Source organism: Lampris incognitus, chromosome 18 (genome assembly GCF_029633865.1).
Source record: "Lampris incognitus isolate fLamInc1 chromosome 18, fLamInc1.hap2, whole genome shotgun sequence".
In the NCBI taxonomy this organism is placed as follows: Eukaryota; Metazoa; Chordata; class Actinopteri; order Lampriformes; family Lampridae; genus Lampris; species Lampris incognitus.
The window spans coordinates 23,589,890-23,609,747 of NC_079228.1; the positions used below are offsets into that span (position 1 = coordinate 23,589,890).

The following is a 19,858-nucleotide window of genomic DNA, read 5'->3' on the forward strand; positions in this document are numbered from 1 at the left end:
AAGTGGTCTGGAATAAATATCTTAGCATAGCTTTGATCGTCCTACAAAATAAGTTAGATATTGTGATGCCTTTTTCAAAGTTGTAACAGCAAAATATGATGGTAATGACATATGATGTAATGACAATTTTCACTTTTTGGAGAAAAAGTTGGCCAAGTCTCAGACTTGCTAATCTAACTTGTTAGCTAGCATACAATGTACAATGAATATACGTGAATAAAGTGAAGTTTCTTATTTCTGAACTAAAATACTCAATTAGTAACTTGTTTGGTAATAACACCTAATAAACATTCTCTTCAAATTACTTGCATTTGTGGACATGAAAAAGTCATGCTTCTGCCATGACTGGTCATGCGCCTCTAGCACTTCTCATTTCAATGGCAACCACATTGTTGTTGTTTGAAAAACGTTATTGCTCTCTAAAATGTCCAGTGTGATGGTAATGACAGATGTATGAGGGACAGTGATATTTAACTATAAAAATGTGCAAATTGCACATATATAAACCATATGAATTTGAAATGTCTATTTAAATTATTATGAGAAAATGCAAAGCAAAGCTTTAATGAATTTAACATTTTTTATTACATTATAGAGGGGAAGTTAAAGAGTCTAGATTGGGGACAAGCCCAAAACAGTGAAATTCTGGCACATTTGAATTTTCAACATATTGAAAAAGTATTAAAATGTCATCATCATCATCATTGAGACGCAAATCTTTTTTTTTCCATAGCTAACACAACCTAACTCTAACAAATACAATAACTGTTAGAAAATCTTGAAAATCTACCTTGGGGGCAGAAAACCTCCCTTAATTGAAGAATCACCCAAGTATGTGTGTTTGCATGTTTAGTTAAGTACTTAATAGGGGAGATCGGGGCTTCTTGTCACATGGGTAAGTTGTATGGCAAGCCGTTCCGGGGCTTCTTGTCACATGGGTAAGTTGTATGGCAAGCCGTTTTAGCTTTTAATTCATTTCTAGAGGATATCAGAAATTCCAGTTCTAACTAGTTCGAATTCAAATTCTTGATATCAGAAAGTCAATTGTAACTAGTTATAATGTGTATTTCTGATATCAGAAATTTGATTTTAACTAGTTAAAATGACAATTTCTGACCAGGAATCTATTCTAACTAGCTATGCCAATTCTTGATATCAGGAATTCTATTTTAACTAGTAAAAATGCCAATTTCTGATATCAGGAATTCCATTTTTAACTAGTTATTCAATTTTGACTAGTCAAAATGCTAATTCTTGATATCAGAAATCAAATTGTAACTACTGCTAATGCAAATAAGCTTAATTTGAATATTGGTATGAAAATCGGTAACTTCTGCCCCACCAATGTGTATGGTCTGTAAAGATGGATGTGCTTTGTAGGATTAGGAGGAGAGTTAACGATTGAAAGGAACTACCAACAAAGACTACTTTCGAGGTAATTTGAGGACAATGACACACTCATTGTCAATTTGCAACGGACTGAATATGACCAAGAGACGTTTCGTGAATTGATAGTCTAACTACTCTAAGAGCATCCCTCGCTGCAGTAAATGAGCCTGACATTATTTCCATCACAGCCCCATGTAATCGCACAGGTAGGCTACTCACTATTTTTGGTCTTTGTATTAGTTAGCTCTGTGCTAATTAATTGAGCCGCTTGATTCAGAAACAGCCAACGTTTACATTGTTTACAAATTGCTAATAAATAATGTCATTGCAATGCCGTTATATCAAGTTAATGATCTTTATTGTCACGTGTGCAGGCAATGAAATTGGACACACCTTGAGATGCTGCACACAACTCAGAAAATAGAATGAAAAATACACAATAGAGTATGATATATACAATGTACTATACCCTATAATACAAATATACAGTACACTATAATAATAATAATAATACATTTTATTTGTGGGTGCCTTTCAGAGCACTCAAGGACACCTTACAGAACACAGTAAAAAAACAAAACAAGCAGCACTGTATCAGACAGCATAAAATCAAAACAAGCAGGGTAGACAATAAAAAAGTTAATACAACAGATAAGTATAAAATCATCATCTGCATAAAACTCAATGAATATACAACTCAATATACATAGTAAAAAATATCAATGTATATTCAGCTGATGTGCAAATGTATTATGTAGCGTAAAATGGCATGTGTTTACATTCTTTCACTGGACATTTGCGAGGTTTGCGACATAGACCTCAAATTGCAGTCTCCAGAGAACAGCTTCTGTTGCTACAGAGGCAGGGGTTTAGGTTCAAAGCCATGGCAAGAACTCTTGGTTGTTTCACCTCATACCTTTACCACAAATTACGGTCTTTGGGGATTGCCATGAGGGACCGATTCACCCCCATTGATGACGACCTTGAGCAGCATATAAGAAGACTGCATGATCATTATCCTAGATCAGGCCATGAGGTAGGTTCCCCTCTTGGAAATAATAAACCATTTAACTTGCGGTTTGGTATCACATCAGTAATTTAGTAGAATACGCATTACCAGCTGAAAAATACACAATTTAAGCTTTATTAATTATCTTTGTTGGTTGGCTAATATTTCATGCACCTACAGCCTATTTCCAAGTACGATTGTCCTAACTCTAATGTTAGGCTACACAACAACTTACTGATGCACCGCACATCCACTTAGTTCTTCTTTATGAACTCATCTTTACACACATTCTGGGACCTCTTGCAAACACATTGAAGTGATGTTACTGTAAGTCTCTCCAGAATCATGTTTCATCTTTTGTCTGAAGGCTTTAATGTGTCTCAACATCGTGTGCGTGACATAGGCTACTAACCAGAAATTACCCAGCAGCAGCACAGAGGTGGAGCAATGCCGTTGCAAGGCGCTCTTACTATATCCCATTTCCAAACAGGCTGTGGCACATTGATGGACATATGTGTCTCGTATGATAAATATAGACCTTGAACAGCTATGCCTGTGCAGCTCAAGCCATTGTTTGTGGCAGAACAATAATTGCAAACGTATGGCTCTAATTGTGTAACATAGCTGATAAGCTACACATCAACTTAAAGGGGATGTTCACCCAAATTGTACTAGTAGTCTTGTAACAGGTCCATGGAGCCAGCAGTGTTGATCAACTGCCCGTTTGCTTCTGCTTCTTTGTAGCATGCTAGGTTCATAATGGGCTTTCAGGTTACCAAACTTTAGGGCCTAGTAGGCCTCAATTCTGGGACCCTGAAACTTCATTATGAAGCTAACATTAGTCTAATCAAAAGCAGCAAAAGCCAAGGTACAGCATACGTCCACTGCTACCCATAGACTATTTGGGACATCCCACGGGAATTCCTACAGGCAAGTGGATTTTGAAACCCACTGTCTCGGCATATTCTGAAATGGTTCCTGTAGTTAGAAATGGATACAAGCATTTCTGTAATATGTTGTAGAAATATGTGATCTCAGACAAATTAAGCTATTTGACTGTACCCAAACTGGACATTTTACTTTGATAGGATTCATTCTGTAAAAATAGTACCAAACATCCAATGTTTTCCAAACTCCTTCCTAATAACTCCTTGTCCATAGGTGGGGAATTGTGACACATGCTGGAATTGATGGACATTCAAGTGTCGTTACATATCTCAAAGCAAGCACTGACAACACTGCTCTCACAGTACTGGATGGCTTTTTTAGGGCTACCTGTCAATATGGACTACCATCCATGGTGAGGTCTGACTTTGGAGGTGAAAATACTTTGGTTGCACTTCTGATTATCTTGTTAAACGGGGATGGACGTGGGAGCCACCTGCAAGGACCATCAATACATAACCAGCGTATTGAGCGCCTCTCGAGGGATGTTTTCATCCAAGTCATCCATCACTGCTACCACCTTTTTTATTCTTTTGAAGAACAAATCCTGGACCCAGATGATGACGTACACAGATATTCTCTCCAGATGGTGTACCTACCTGACATTCAAGGTCGACTGGATGCCTTCAGAAGTGCATGGAACGATCATAAGCTCCGGACTGAGAGGACTCGTAATCCCAACCAGATGGAAGGTATGATAACTAACCGGCAACTGGACAGGACAGCCATCAACAATGTCTTTGGCCAGGACCCGTACAATGACAAGTTGGAGACCATTCTGGGACGATATGGGGTCCAGCTTCCACATTTACAGGCTGACCAGGATGATATCGACCGGGCTGTAACTGTGAGACAGAATCAAATTACTCTGACTCATGAACAGCAGTGAACACTTGCCAGTGTCATTGCAGGGGTTGAAGACTTGAAAGAGAAATTTATGACCTGCTGCACAGAAATTTCCAACGTGCTTGAGTTGCAGCTTTCAAGTACTGTGCTATAGTGAACTGAACCGCACATCACTGATATCTGCAACATGAAGTTCTATAGTGAACATCTGCTTTTCCATTGTTAAATTGTGTAACGTAATAAAACATAGTTCATTGTAAATTGTATCATTGAAGGAGAAATCACACACATAAGACAAATAATAATTGTGAAAAATGTATTATTAATACATTTCATACACTTTAAAAGTGTAAGCATCTACATGGGTTACATTCCCTTTGATGTGCTTAGAAAGGTAAAAACTAAAAAGGTAAAAAGACTTTCAAAAATACGTAATCCATTGTAAATGCAAAAACAAAACTAAGTGTATAGCAAACATTTCTGAAGGTTTCCGTGGCCTTTAAATGTTCCCAAAGGACCAAAAAAAAAAAAACGGCATTTGACACTAGCTTTCCTAGCTCTACCTCCTGTCAAGATCCCTCGTGGCAGGTACAGTGTCAATGAACAAGTTGATGCAGAGGCCAATAGCCACAGTGGTGAATGAAACCGCTAAGGAGTTCTTGACGCACATCCCTTAAGTTTATCCTTTTTTTTGCTTGCTTCTTCTGCTGTCTCTGTTGTTGTAGTTTGCAGCTTGTAGTTAGGCAGCCAATTGATTGATAGGGAAACACGCCTTTTTTTTTTTGGATATTTAGTTTATAACCCGAGAGCACACCAAAAGATTACAAGACTGAAAGAATGTGAGGGATATTAGACAAGGAGTCGTGCATATCTAAAAGCAGGTCATCAGCATATAGCGAGACTCTATGTTCTGTACCCCATGTCTGGATGCCCTTAAGCCCGCTCTCTGCCTTTAGAGTAGTCGACAGTGGCTCGATAGCTATCACAAACATGAGCGGCAACATTGGACATCCCTGGCGTGTCCCACGGAAGAGGGGGAAGGGTTCAGAGTGGTGGGTGTTTGTACACACTAACGCGTGAGGGGAAGAATAAAGTAATTGAATCCATGAAACAAGGCCGTCACTAAAGCCAAACTGTCGTAGCGTAGCAAACAAATAGGCCCACTCTACCCTGTCAAAGGCTTTCTCAGCATCAAGAGATATGGTCACCTCTGGATCAGTAGAGGGTGGCGTGTGAATGATGCTGAGAAGCCTTCATATGTTCGTGAAAGAGTGCCTCGCCTTTATGAATCCCATCTGATCTTCCGAAATGATTAAGGGCATAACATATTCAAATCACCAAGCAAAGACTTTGGCTTGCATTTTCACATCCACAGATAAAAGTCAGATTGGGTGATATGATGCACAGTTCAACAGATCTTTGCCTTTCTTGAAAATCAAAGAGCTAGAGGCCTGCGTAAGGGTAGGCGGCAATGAGCCCTGGTGGTGAGACTGATTGAACATTTCAAGTAATAATGGGACTAACCAATCTGAAAACATTTTATAAAATTCCACCGGGTACCCGTCAGCAGGGCCTGGGAACTTGCCACTATGCATTGACTTAATTGCTTCTTTGATTTCAGAAAGTGTCAAGGGGGTGTCAAGCATTTGGCAATCGCTGGCAGAAATCTTGGGCATATCGAAATTCTCAAAAAAGTTAAGCAGTCAAGCTTCATCCTTGGTAGATTCTGATGTGTAAAGCTGGGAGTAGAATGTTTTAAAGATATTATTAATCTCACCCGAGTCAGAAGTAAGGGACCCTGAATCATCTCTAATCTGTGTGATTTGATGCCATCTTGGCCTTCAGTTGGTAGGGCAATAAGCGACCAGACTTGTCTCTATGTTCATACATGGTCCCCTGAGAGCGCAGTAAAAGACTTTCTGCCCCTCTTGTTAAGAGAAGTTTGAGGTCCATTTTGAGTCCCATCCTTTTCTTTATATAAATTGGGTGATTGATTAGTTGAGAGCTGGTTGTCTATGTTGGCGATAGACTCTTCTAGTTGCTTTTGGCGTGCTTTACCAAGTTTATTGGCATGAGACGTATGTGAAATAATTTTACCCCTAATAAAGGCTTTGAGGGTTTCCCATATCAAGCGTGGGAGTCTCTTCATTTTTATTGGTCTCACAAAAGAATGTAATTGACTCAGAGATGTAAAAGTTTTTATTGGGTAACAAAAGAGGGTCAAAACGCCAGAATCTAAATCCCTTGTGTTTAAGTTCCAAGTGAAGGTCTAGAATCACAGTAGAATGGTCTGATACAGTTATTGGGTGGATACAATAGATGGGATGAGTGTTTTATCCATGATGAAATAATTTATACGAGAGAACAAATGATGTGCATGGGAGAAAAATTAATATTTTCCAGTAGATGGGTTTAGCAATCTCCATGGGTCAACATAACTATATTGGTCCACAAAAACCAGAGAGAGTCAGACATTTTTGAGGATGCAGTATGTCTTGGGCTGGATTTGTCAAGTGTTGGGTCTATAACACAATTCATGTCTCCTCCCAGTATCAATAAGTGTCCATTTAGATTGGGATAGGGGACAGCAGCAATTTCATAAAGTCATCGTCATCCCAGTTGGGGGCATAAACAGATGCTAAAACGACTGGTTTCTGATAAAGTATGCCAGAGGCAATGACATAGTGCCCATTTATGTCGGTGGTGACAGTGTTAGGAGTAAAATGTACATTTTTTTCTAATTAGTATGGCTGTACCCCTCATTTTCAGATGAAATTTGGAATGGAGTACCTGTCCGATCTCAGGCCTACTTAATTTCGGCTGGTCAGAGTTACATAAATGCTTCTGAATAAACATGTCCACATTTAGACGCTTCACAGGTGCATTCAACCCACCAGTGTTTACTAAGATGATCCTCACTGCCCATCCACCACCAGCCCCTATGCCAGCCATGTTAGCCATGACATTGCGTATAACTTTAGGAATGTCAGATTATTCTGTCCTCGGCACATGAGTTCTGTGCAGTGCCTAGACAGATAGCTAACACGAACGAGGGACAAAGCTTTCCACTGGAGTAGTTTAATCACTCGTTGCAATTTTTTTAAAACTGAAACACACAAAGCACAATGTGAACACATTAAAATAAGAATATTAAACAATTGTGACCTCAATTAACATGTTTCTTTTACAGGTACCCTCACCAGGATCAACATTCACAAAGGTAAGTACAATCCAAATTTCAACATAACAAACTTTTCCTATGTAACAATAAAGTATAGCTCTATTAATAGAGAACTTCCTTCCAGTTTCAAATAATGTTGGGTAAGTATATGGTAGGTAAACTACAGAGCACACAAAACGGAACAATGAATGTGATGCACAGCTATCAGCAAGTAACGTCAGGCTACCATGCACGAGGCTAGGCTAACGGTATATAGCTAACACACACACACACAACAACCAACGTAACGTTAAACACTCATAGAAACCCATGACTTAACTTTTCCCATAACACACATTCATTTCTAACTTAAACACGAAATAACACCATACTTACTGATAGATCTACTCTACGGGACACAAAAACAACTGTAGAGGACATCCATTAACGTTAGTTTTCTGTTTTCAGGCGAACTCATACTGAAAGGAAATGCCGTTATGACAACATGGGCTGGCACCGCATCACTTCCTTGCAGGAGCAATAACCCTTCCGCCAGTGGGTGGCACTATGGTTTCAAAATACTAATAACAGAAATGACAGGAGTCAGCACACTCCCCACTTGGTTTCTAAATACCACTTTTACACCTTTTCTTTTCGTATGAGTAAAACCACATCACTGATTTGCCTAAGGTACTCCTTTACTATCCCTTGGCTAACAGTCTTCACTGAGACCTTGCGGACCTTACTATCAGAGCGGGGAAAGGACTTAACTATAAGTCCAAGGGGCCACTCGTTACGTTTGGAGTGAATGTCCTTCATCAGAATAACATCACCCTCTTGTAGGTTAGGCATTTCCTTGGTCCACTTTCTGCGCAGCTGAAGAGTTGCCAAGTACTCCTGTTTCCACCTTTTCCAGAAGGAGTCTGCTAAACTCTGGACCTGGCGCCACTGTACTTTGCACAAGTGATCCAATTCAAAGTCGCCTGGAGGAGTGGGTGTTCCTTTCACCTTCTGTGTTAGAAGAGCGGCAGGAGAGAGCCTTTCGGGTATCTCTGCATCATATGAGATCGGAACCAGAGGTCTGGAGTTCATGATGGCCATAACTTCGGCCATTAAGGTAGTTAGGACTTCATGGGTGAGTCTAATAGCTCCATCCTTCACCAGCAGAGCATCCAGAGTGCGTCTGGCCACACCTATCAATCTTTCCCATGCACCGCCCATGTGCGAGGAATGGGGAGCATTAAATGTCCATGTGCACCCCTGGTCTTGCAAGTAGATTTTGATCTCTGGATCATTGTCTCGGTGCCACAGGAAACGGAGGAAATTGCGATGGTCCTCCCTGACTTTAAAGCCATAGAACATCTGTTCTACATCGGCGGTGACGGCAATCTGTTCTCTTCTGAACGTCAGTAGGACTCCCACAAGAGTGTTGTTGAGGTTGGGTCCGCTGAGAAGCATGTTGTTCAAGGACGTTCCCTTATATTCAGCGCTGGAATCGAAAACCACTCTTATTTTACCTGGTTTCTGGGGGTGGTAAACACCAAAGGTAGGTAAGTACCAACACTCTTGCTCTGGCTGCAGGGAAGGAGCTGGCTCTGCCTGGTGGTTTTCAATGACCTTCTGCATAAAGTCAAAGAAATGGCCTTTCATTTCAGGTCTCCTTCTAAACGAGCGTTGGAGAGAGGTAAGCCGCTGGGATGCCTGTTGTCTATTATTCGGAAGAGGCTTGCGAGGTGAACGAAAAGGCAGCGGTGCTACCCAATGGTTTTCATTGTCCAGGTACACTTCGTTTTCCATGATTCTGAGAAAGTTGTTATCATCTACTGACAGGGCTGGTTTGTCATCATCAGGCGTTTTCTGGAATACATGTTCACCTAGATCATCCAGTCTTGGCTCTGGAAAAACCTCCTGAGTGTGAGGATGAGTTAGAAGGCTTTGCTTGGCTGGAGTATCAAGTCTCTCCTTGACGTGGATAATGTTGGTGCACGGCTTAAGAAAGGAAGAGCGTCCATTTTGAAGGACATGTGTTTTGTAGATGTTGACTCTCTCAGTCTTATGTGCCCCATCTAAACACAGCTCCCCAATTATGACCCAGCCAAGGTCAAGGCGTTGGGCAAAAGGAGCGTTGTGCGGCCCATTTAGCTGTTCATGTACCTTATGCAAGCTCAAAATGTCTCTACCTAGCAGGAGGACGATAGGAGCGCTGGTGTCCAGAGGAGGGATCTTATCAGTTACAGGGCCGAGGTGAGGGAAATAGTGAGCAAACTCAGGTGTTGGTATCTCTGATCTGTCATCCGGTAAGTTGTTGCATTATAACAGCGTAGGGAGGGTAACCTTGGTTTCCCCGTCGAGTGATTGTATAACAACATTGCTAGCCTTCCTCCCTGCTGTCTCAACTGTACCTGAGCACGTTTTCAGGGTGTAAGGGGACGCATTACCTTTAATGTCTAGGAGATCAAAGAATTCCGATTACACCAGGGACCGGTTGCTTAGGTCATCAATCACTGCATAAACTCTGCGGGATTTGTTCGGACGATCGGAATGGTATACTTTGACTAAGCAGATTTTAGAACAAGATCTGGGTTTAGTGTCTCCACCACATATTTCAGTGCAAATGGAAGTGACTACAGGGGATGCAGCTTCTTCACCCTCCCCACTATGCTCATCCTCAGATGTCTGTTCGGTCTGCTTACTAACTGACCAAGGGGCCGGACCAGGATGCATTGCTGAAATGTGTTTGTCGCTTTCACATTCTTTACATTGAAGCGTTGCCTGGCAATCTTTTGCTATGTGTTTGGTGCCGTCACAACAGCGAAAGCAGATAGAGTTCTCTTTTAAGTATGTTTTCCTTTCATCGATGTGTTTCCATCGGAAACCACGGCATTTTGACAGCGGATGTGGTTTTTTATGTAACGGGCATTGCTTGTTTGGCTCATCCCTGACTGAAGCCTTGCTATTTTGTGAGCCTGTAGCAGAGGCTGTGACCTCTGTTTTCCTAACTGACACAGCTGTTTTGCTGGCCCATTTCGATGCTCTTTCTCTCTGAGCATAGTTTGCAGTAGTAGAAAGACTTAATGCAAAACTGGGGTCGTTTCTAGCTTTAGCCTGCGAGCATACGAAGTCCACAAAAAAGCTAAATGGTGGGAAGGGAACATGATTGTCTTCCTTATACTTAGATCCTTGACTGATCCAGCGTTCCCTCAAAAAGACAGGGAGCTTTTCGACTATTGGGATGACACCCCTTGCTGTGTCAAGATAGGCGAGCCCTGGTAGAAGTCCCCCTGATTTGGCTGCATCTAGCTCTCTTAACAAGTCTCCTAGTTCTCTGAGCTGGAGAGTGTCTTTGTTAGAGATGGCTGGGAAAGACTCTAATCTCTTTAGTAGAGCATCTTCTATTACCTCTGGGCTCCCATAAGCCTCTTCTAATCGCTCCCATATCATTAAAACTCCTGCTCTTGGGTTTGTTACATGCACTGACCTTATTCTCTTGGCTTGAGCCGATGACTCGGGCCCGAGCCACTTGACGAGGAGATTGAGTTCTTCCTGGTCATTCAGATTCAGGTGCTTTGTGGCTGACAGAAAAGATGATTTCCATGCCCAGAAATTCTCTGGACGATCATCAAAGGTGAGGAGCCCAGAGCTCACCATCTCTTTCCTTATAAAATACTGGGCAAGGTCAGGAGTTTGGGGCACAGGTGAGTATTTATCCAGGGTCTGAACAGACCTATGCTGAGCTGCAGGTGAGTATTCACCATAGTGGGCCTGGACAGGGGGGTACTGAGATGTGAGTAAGAACTTACTATGCTGGCCCTGATCAGGAGGAAGCTGCGAGGCAGGCAGGTGCTCGCCACATTGGATCTGAACAGGGGCGCGCTGAACCACAGGTAAGTATTTTTGATGCTGCGCCTGTACAGAGGTAATCTCTGGCTGAGCTGAGGGTACATACTTATTGTACTGGCTTCTATCAGGAAGAGGCTGAGCTGCATGTAAGTATTGTTTATACTGAACCTGTACAGAGGTGAGCTGAGCTGAATCTATATATTCCTGCTTTGTGACAAGTACATTTGAGGCAGCAAGAGCTAGGTTGCGCTCATCTTCTCTGGGTTTATGATCGACTATGCCTTCACAAATGTTTTGCATTGTATTAACAACACTGTCAATACGTGGTGGGGGTGGGGCTTTTAATATTTTACCCTGCACGACTGGCTGCAATGACATAACATTGTAAAGCTCCTGTTGAGCATTTTGTTCAAAGGACTGAGTGTTTATATAGTCTCTGGTGCGTTGGAATGGGCCATCTTGTGTTAAGTCTTGTAACTCACAATGAGAGTCTTTTACCCAAAACTCAGCTGCGGCTGCCTCTTCATAAACAGCTGCCTCTTTTAATGCTGCTGTGGCTTCCTTCTGCTGCCTTAAAACATGAAGATCTGCTTCGATCTTTGCCTTTTGCATCATCATTGCTGCCTCCTTCTCTGCATAGGATACCTTTATCTTAGCTGCCTCTGCTTTGGCTTTAGCCCTTTGCGCAGCAGCACTGTGGTATGACCGTGACGTTGAAGAGGATTTGCGAGAGCTGGAGACTGACGCTCGAGACCTTGTATGCAGGCTCATCTGAGATGGACGTTCATCAGTAGTTGAGGCCTGAGTTGACCTACGAGTTGCTTCTGAGGGAGTAAACCCCGCCTGCAGGTCTGGTGGAAGTTCACTAGCGTTGCCGGGAACCTGAGACGCCAGCTGTGGTTGAGAGAGGTGTTCCTTGTTGTTGCTGCGGGCCCCGGAGTCCATCTGTAGGGGAGCCTGGCGTTCGTCGTTTTTGTTGCTGAGGGCCCCAGATTCCGTGTGCGGGTGAGACAGAACGTCGTCATTGTTGGGGTTCAGGGGCTCCATCTGCAGTTGAGACTGGCGTTCACCGTTGCTGCACCGTTGCTGCTCAAGGTGGCTCATCTTCACAGCATTACGTGATGGAATGCAGAGTGCTGATTACAGTTATTTTGCAGTCTTCTTCCGCTGGGTGGTTATCATTTTACTATTCTGACCTCGGCACATGAGTTCTGTGCAGTGCCTAGACAGATAGCTAACACGAACAAGGGACAAAGCTTTCCACTGGAGTAGTTTAATCACTCGTTGCAATTTTTGTAAAACTGAAACACACAAAGCACAATGTGAACACATTAAAATAAGAATATTAAACAATTGTGACCACAATTAACATGTTTCTTTTACAGGTACCCTCACCAGGATCAACATTCACAAAGGTAAGTACAATCCAAATTTCAACATAACAAACTTTTCCTATGTAACAATAAAGTATAGCTCTATTAATAGAGAACTTACTTCCAGTTTCAAATAATGTTGGGTAAGTATATGGTAGGTAAACTACAGAGCACACTAAACGGAACAATGAATGTGATGCACAGCTATCAGCAAGTAACGTCAGGCTACCATGCACGAGGCTAGGCTAACGGTATATCGCTAACACACACACACACACAACAACCAACGTAACGTTAAACACTCATAGAAACCCATGACTTAACTTTTCCCATAACACACATTCATTTCTAACTTAAACACGAAATAACACCATACTTACTGATAGATCTACTCTAAGGGACACAAAAACAACTGTAGAGGACATTCATTAACGTTAGTTTTCAGGCGAACTCATACTGAAAGGAAATGCCGTTATGACAACATGGGCTGGCACCGGATCACTTCCTTGCAGGAGCAATAACCCTTCCGCCAGTAGGTGGCACTATAGTTTCAAAATACTAATAACAGAAATGACAGGAGTCAGCACACAGGTTGGTCCTAGAATGCAAGCAACGAGTAGGGGAAATACAACACATAGAAACAACACAATATAATGTACATGAGTTTGATTAAAAAGAACTCCCACTTGAACAGTAGACAATCAAAGAGGTCTTCCCACCCACCCTAACCTGGCTCTCCCTCCCCGTTCTATCCCTCCCAACCCAACCCAGATTTGTAGCCCCGAGAGATCTAACCCTCCCCTGTTTTGCCCCTTGCTCCCTGTGCCTTTGTTTCCCTTAACATACCTTCTCTGCCAAACAGATTGACACAAACTTTCCTTTCTTTATCATCCTTCCTTCTCAAGATGTCTCGGCACCCCCATCCCTTTAATAAAACCCCTATGTCAACAAATGTAAACAGTTGTGAGCAGTTATGTTATATATATGAACAATAAATTCACAAATTCCGTGGCAAGAAAATTGTAATGATTTAAAAGAATAACAAAGTGCCTTGGGAGCACAACTTGGGCTACCCGTGGTAAAAGAGATCATTAGAAAACATTACCAGTGGTGTAAACATACGAGGAGACTCTGTCAGTACTGAAATAGCTCTATTAGACACAGGACACAGCAGGACAAGACAATATAGAAAACTAATTAAATAAAATAAGAACACCAGAGGTAAATGTCACAGTGTTGCAGTCGATGGTGGCTCCATCAACTGTGTGAAACAACAACAAAAAGTGCATTTGCCCAGTATCAACATCATATTTGTATAGTGCATATGCATTAATGATACGGAAATATAGGGTCGTACTGCGGCGCATCTTAGTCATAAATTCAACAGCAAGAATATAACAAATAAAAAATGTAAAAAAATTAAAATTATGCTTTAGGTTGTCCGTCGTGTCCGATGATGACAATCCTGCCTCTGTCACTTGTGAGTCTTCTTATGGCTGTAAAGCCCAATCCGCGATCCACAATGTCTGCCACAGACAGAACAGGTGAAATCACTGACTGGGGGTGTAGGTGTGGTACTGGCTTCATGTCTCTTCAGACGTCTTCTGGTCCGTCGATCACCGCGGTCCTTCTCGAGGTTTTGCACCCCTTGTTGACAGAGCTGCCGCCAGATGGAGCGTTGGGCGGCAGTGTCTTCCAGCTGGCTTGGGTTCAGGCCGCACTTCTTTATGATGGTCTTCAGCTGGTCTTTGTACCGTTTTTTCTGGCCCCCTGCCAAGCGGCGGCCAAGATGTAGCTGGCCATACAGCACTTTACGCGGTAAGCGCTTCTTTGGCATCCTGATGACGTGACCGAGCCATCGAAGTTGGTGCTGGGTGACGGTAGCCTCCATGCTGATGCAGTTGGTCTTGCGGAGTATTTCAGTATGGGGCACTCGGTCACGCCAGGTTATCCTCAGGATGCATTGTAGGCATCTGATGTGGAAGGCCTCAAGCATCCTGAGGTGGTGGCTGTACAGGGTCCACGCCTCACAGCTGTAGAGGAGAGTCGTGATGACAACTGCCAAGTAGACAGATATTTTGGTGTGGAGGTTGAGGTCTTTGTTTTGAAAGACCCTTCTCCTAAGTCTGCCAAAAGAGGATGACGCTTGTTTAATCCGGTTTTGCATCTCCCTGTCGATGCTGCAGTCGTCAGAGAGAAAGCTGCCCAGGTATTTGAAGGATTCCACTGTTGCAAGTGGTTTGTCGGAGATGTTGAAGGTTGGTGAATGAGATGGAGGAGTAGATGCCCACTGGCATACTACTTCAGTCTTTGTCACATTTATAGAGAGCCCCAGCCTACCATACGCCCTTGTAGCAGCTGCAAGGGTAGCTTGTAGTGCCTCGGGTGTGTGGGCCACAACTGCACAGTCATCTGCGTACTGTAACTCAATGATGTGCTCCGATGTCATTTTTGTGACCGCTTGGAGCCTACGGATGTTAAATAGGTTTCCATCTAGTCTGAAGTCCACAGTAACCCCACTGTCCTTCCTGATTTCCTTGTGGAGCAGCAATGTCACACACAGGAGGAAGATGTTAAAAAGAACTGGAGCAAGGATGCACCCCTGACGTACCCCGGTGCACACCCTGAAGGGCTCAGATTCCTGGCCTCCAATGGTCACACGTGCCATCATCCCCACGTGAAATCTTTGAAGGATGTTGACAAACTTTCGTGGACAGCCAAACTTCAGGAGGATGTTCCATAGGATGTCCCTGTTGACTGTGTCGAAAGCCTTTGACAGGTCGATGAAGGCTATGAAGAGGTTCTGATGTTGCTCCCTGCACTTCTCTTGGAGTTGCCGTGCTGTGAACACCATGTCCACAGTACTCCTATTCCTCCTAAACCCACACTGTGACTCAGGCAACAGCTCCTCTGAGATGTGTTTTACCAGCCTGTGTAACATGAGTTTGGCCAGGACTTTTCCAGCAACAGCCAGTAGTGAAATGCCACGGCTGTTGCAACAGAGGGACTTGTCTCCTTTGCCTTTATATATGGAGATGATGTTAACATCCCTCCACTGCTGAGGGACAGTTTCGTTCTTCCATACGTGTGAGATGAACAGGAAAAGTGCACGGGTGCAGAGGTACCCTCCCTGTTTAAAAATCTCTGCAGGGATACTGTCAGGGCCAGGGGTCTTGTTATTTTTCAGCGACCTAACTGCACAATGAACCTCTTCAAAGGTTGGTGGAAGGTCAAGGTCTTGGATGGTGGGGCGGACAGGTAGTTCATCCAAGATCGAGGGATCGGTTGGGGAGGGCTGGTTCAAAAGAGTCTCAAAATGTTCTGCCCATCTTTTTGTGATGAATTTCTGGTCTTTTATGAGGGTGGTACCATCATCAGACTTCAGGGGGGAGACAGAGCAGTTTCTTTGGCCGTAGATGGTTTTCACTGCATCATAAAAGTTGTGCATATCATTTCTATCGGCATGGGATTGTATTTCATTTGCCTTCGATATCCACCACTCATTCTGCAGGGCACGCAATTTTGACTGCACCTCTCTCCTGGATGCTTGCCATTGTTGCCGGAGTGTAGCTGATGTGGGATTGTTGAGGACAGCACTGTGTGCTTTATGCATGCCTTTGAGTATGGAAGTTATTGTGCCTGTGTTGTCATTGAACCAGTCCTGGTGTTTTCTGCTCTTGTAACCAATGGATTGGGATGCTGCCTTGTAGAGTCTGGAGCTCACGGAAGACCATTTCCTGTCAATGGAATCATCCGTGCTCAAGAGAAGCTCAATGTCTTCCAGGTTTTCAGCCAGAGAGAGGCGGAGATTGTTCTGGACCTCAGCCTTTTCTAGCCGGGTACAGTCAAGCCTCTTCTTTCCTGACCTTTGGAGACGGACAGCAGGGCGTACCTCCACCTGGAGCCTGGTCATGATGAGCCGGTGATCTGTCCAGCACTCAGCACCTCTCATTGCACGAGTGAGTAAGACGTCTTTTGTATCAGCACGTCTCACAATGATGTAGTCCAATAGGTGCCAATGTTTGGAGCGTGGGTGCATCCAGGATGTTTTGTGCTTGTTTTTTAATTGGAAGAGGGTGTTTGTGATGGTCAAGCCATGCTCAGCACAGAGGCTTAGGAGGCGCAGTCCATTTGCATTGACTTTCCCAATGCCATGCCCACCAATGACACCACTCCACACCTTGTTGTCTTTCCCCACTCTGGCATTGAAATCGCCCAGCAAAAAGATCTTGTCCTCCTTGGGTATATGACGGAGAGCCTCATCTAGTGACTGATAGAAGCGGTCCTTTACGTCATCCTCTGATGGCAGTGTTGGTGCATAGGCACCTAGGAGGGTGGCATAACGTTTCTTGGCCAGAGGGATCCTGAGCGACATGAGTCTTTCACTTATGCCAATCGGTGTTTCAGTGAGTCTTGGTAGGAGGCTGTTTTTTATTGCAAATCCCACACCATGCTGATGTTGTCCTCCTGCAGGGTATCCCTTCCAGAAGAAGGTGTAGGTGTCCTCCTTCAGGGAGCCTTCATCCAGGAACCTGGTTTCACTGAGTGCAGCAATGTCAATATTGTAGCGATTGAGTTCCGCTGCAATTAGTGCAGTCCTTCGCTGAGGTCTTTCGGCATTAACGTCCAGCAGAGTTCTTATGTTCCATGTTGCCAGTTTAAAGGGAATTATTTTCTTTTTTTTATTTCGACCGCAGAGTGGAATGTCCCGATAGGTGCGGTAGCCTATCCAGGATGTTTTGAGTGGGCAATGTTTAGGCCACCTTTTCTAGGCCCCTCCCCAGTTGGGGTGAGCAGTGTGGCTCCTAAATAGGGCTGCTCAGACACACAGGGGTCTGCCGAGAGCAGCTGCCACTCAAGCCCAGCTGCTGGCGACCATGAATAGCCCTGTGCCGCTGGCGTGCAGGGGTCTGATTAGGAGCTTCCAGTGCATTCATACCTGCTCCCGTCACCAGACAGCCCATCGCCGCCAGACTTTGATCCATATTCCGGTTGCTGGTCTCACCGAGGCAGAGGTGGATACCTGCGCAAAGAGATTATTTACAGTGCCGCTGGGGGTGCGCATGTCCCAGCAGCACTTCTTCACTGTGAGAGGGTGGGATCTGGTGGCAAGGGGGGCCCAAGACGACCAGCACTCTTCCACAGCTGCAGGAGGCTGCCGGAGCTCCAGTCTGTCAGAGGACCGCCTATCGTGCGCCGCCATGCACATTGCTTTTCTCTCAGGGTGTGCTCCCCTAGCCTTTGTCGTCCTACACTTACCCACAAGGCAGTGGGACAGTGGTTGGTCAATGCCAGGGCGTATCCACTTCTTATGGGCCTGCGCATTAGACCTCTGGGGACCACTGTAGCTCCGAGATCCCCTACAGTTTAGCCAGGGACCGCAAGGTACCCAGTTACCGTGTGTGGCCACGAGGAGGCACTGCAGGAGTCTTGGCGGTAGAGAGGCTATGTACCGGCAGGGGAGACTTACGCACTCGGCTCCTCTTTTCACCCCCACAAAGAGGGCTAGCCGGCGGCAGTAGCTGAGAGCAGAGAGTAGCAAGCAGAAGCAGCATGCAGCATGCACTAACTACAAGCACTACTACCCCAGTATTACTGCACTGACGCATCACACACGCCCTGTGCATCACACACACACATTAAAATTATATACATATACACGCATACATACACACATATATTCTAGATTTAGTTTGTCATTTTCACTGTGTATCTGTGCACATAAATAAAAACGAAATGCCATTTCTCCCAGCCCACAGCAGTGCAACAGAGAAGACAAAAATACACATCCAAAAATTCCCTAAAAACGATACCACTAAAAATATAAAAACAGAAAGAACAAAACGAAAAAGCACAATTAACAACACAGTCCATTAAAGTGCCATTTCAGTTTAAATGTTGACAGCCAGTGTCTGTCAATGAGTGACCAGCAGTGATGGGGGGCGGGGGGGGGGGTTAGAGGGTAGCTGGATGGGCATGACTGTGGGGGGGCACAGTTTGTTTATAATATGTGCATACACATAGACACACATATACATAAGCATACACACACATAACATAAATGTAGCACCAAAAGAACTCTGAGAGCACAATCTGAGCTTACCCATGACAAACCACAATATAAAACATGGCAGAACACCACCAATAATGTACATCCACCAAGAGACTCTATCAATACTAAACTAGTTCTATTAGAAACAGTAATGAACATTTTTTGACCAGATAACATAAAAGGCATTATAAAACACTGGGGAACACTATCTGTAAAATCGTTAATATACTGTGGCACATCACAAAGAGAAATGCAAAGTTGGTCACTGTCTATATTGTGGAGTATGGCTAGCGAAGTCGCCGCTATTTGTTAGCTGCTAAATTCCCAAGCTAGCCGTAGCTACGATGTGGGCCGATCTCCAAAAAAACACAGGCCTCGTATGCTAAAGTTGTGACCTGCAGTGTCGGCCCCAGCCGAACAGAATAGTCAAACGTGTATTCCCAAAACGATGGCTCGCTGAGCTCATGTTAGTCCCATGGGCTCTTCATACTGCACAAAACACAGGTGATGTGCAAAGTGTACTATGATGGCTAGTGTTAAGCCCAGCCCAGTTTAGCAGCTAAGCTAGTTGGACACTGGCTCCTTTTGGTGGCTAGCAATAAAGGCTGCAGCCTCCTCAGGTGAAGAGAACCTCTTCTTAGCTCCGCTTCTCAGCGTAATCTGCAGGCGAGCTGGAACTAGAAGAGCTGGTCTGAGGCCCAAGTTGTACAACTTAGCCATGATGTCTCGGTACTTTGAGCGCTGCTGTAGCACCTCCGGAGTGTAGTCTTCAAATATCTGTATGGGCATCCCACGGTACTGGAGATGTCCTCGTCTCTTGCGGGCCTCACGGACAATTAAGTCCTTGCTCTGGTAGCAGTGGAGCTATATGATTACAGGTCGTGGTCTTGATCCCGGCTGAGGTCTGGCTGTAAACGACCTGTGCGCACAGTCCAACTCGGGAGTAGATTGAAGAACCTTATCGCCTAGCAATTTGACCAGGAGTTTTGAGAAGAAGTCCGTAGGTCAAGGCCCCTCGATAGATTCGGGGAGTCCAATAATACGGATATTATTCCTATGGCTCTCTGACTCTCCAAATCCGCTGTCTTGGCAATCAGTTTGGCATTGCTATCGGCTAAGACCTTGTATTGCTCCTCCAGCGCTTTGTTCACTGATCATGTAGGTCAGCCGTCGACTCGAGAGACCATGTTCAGTTACTGTATCCTGGGTGTTGTTCAGTTTCTCCTCGAGAGCCACAAAGGCCG

At 44.2% G+C, this 19,858-nt stretch overlaps 1 protein-coding gene across 1 annotated transcript in view; it reads left to right on the plus strand.

The window, feature by feature from the left end:
- Positions 1 to 19,858, plus strand: part of ehmt2 (euchromatic histone-lysine N-methyltransferase 2) — a 63,087-nt gene that overhangs the window by 8,452 nt on the left and 34,777 nt on the right. The gene's annotated exons all lie outside the window — the stretch shown is intronic.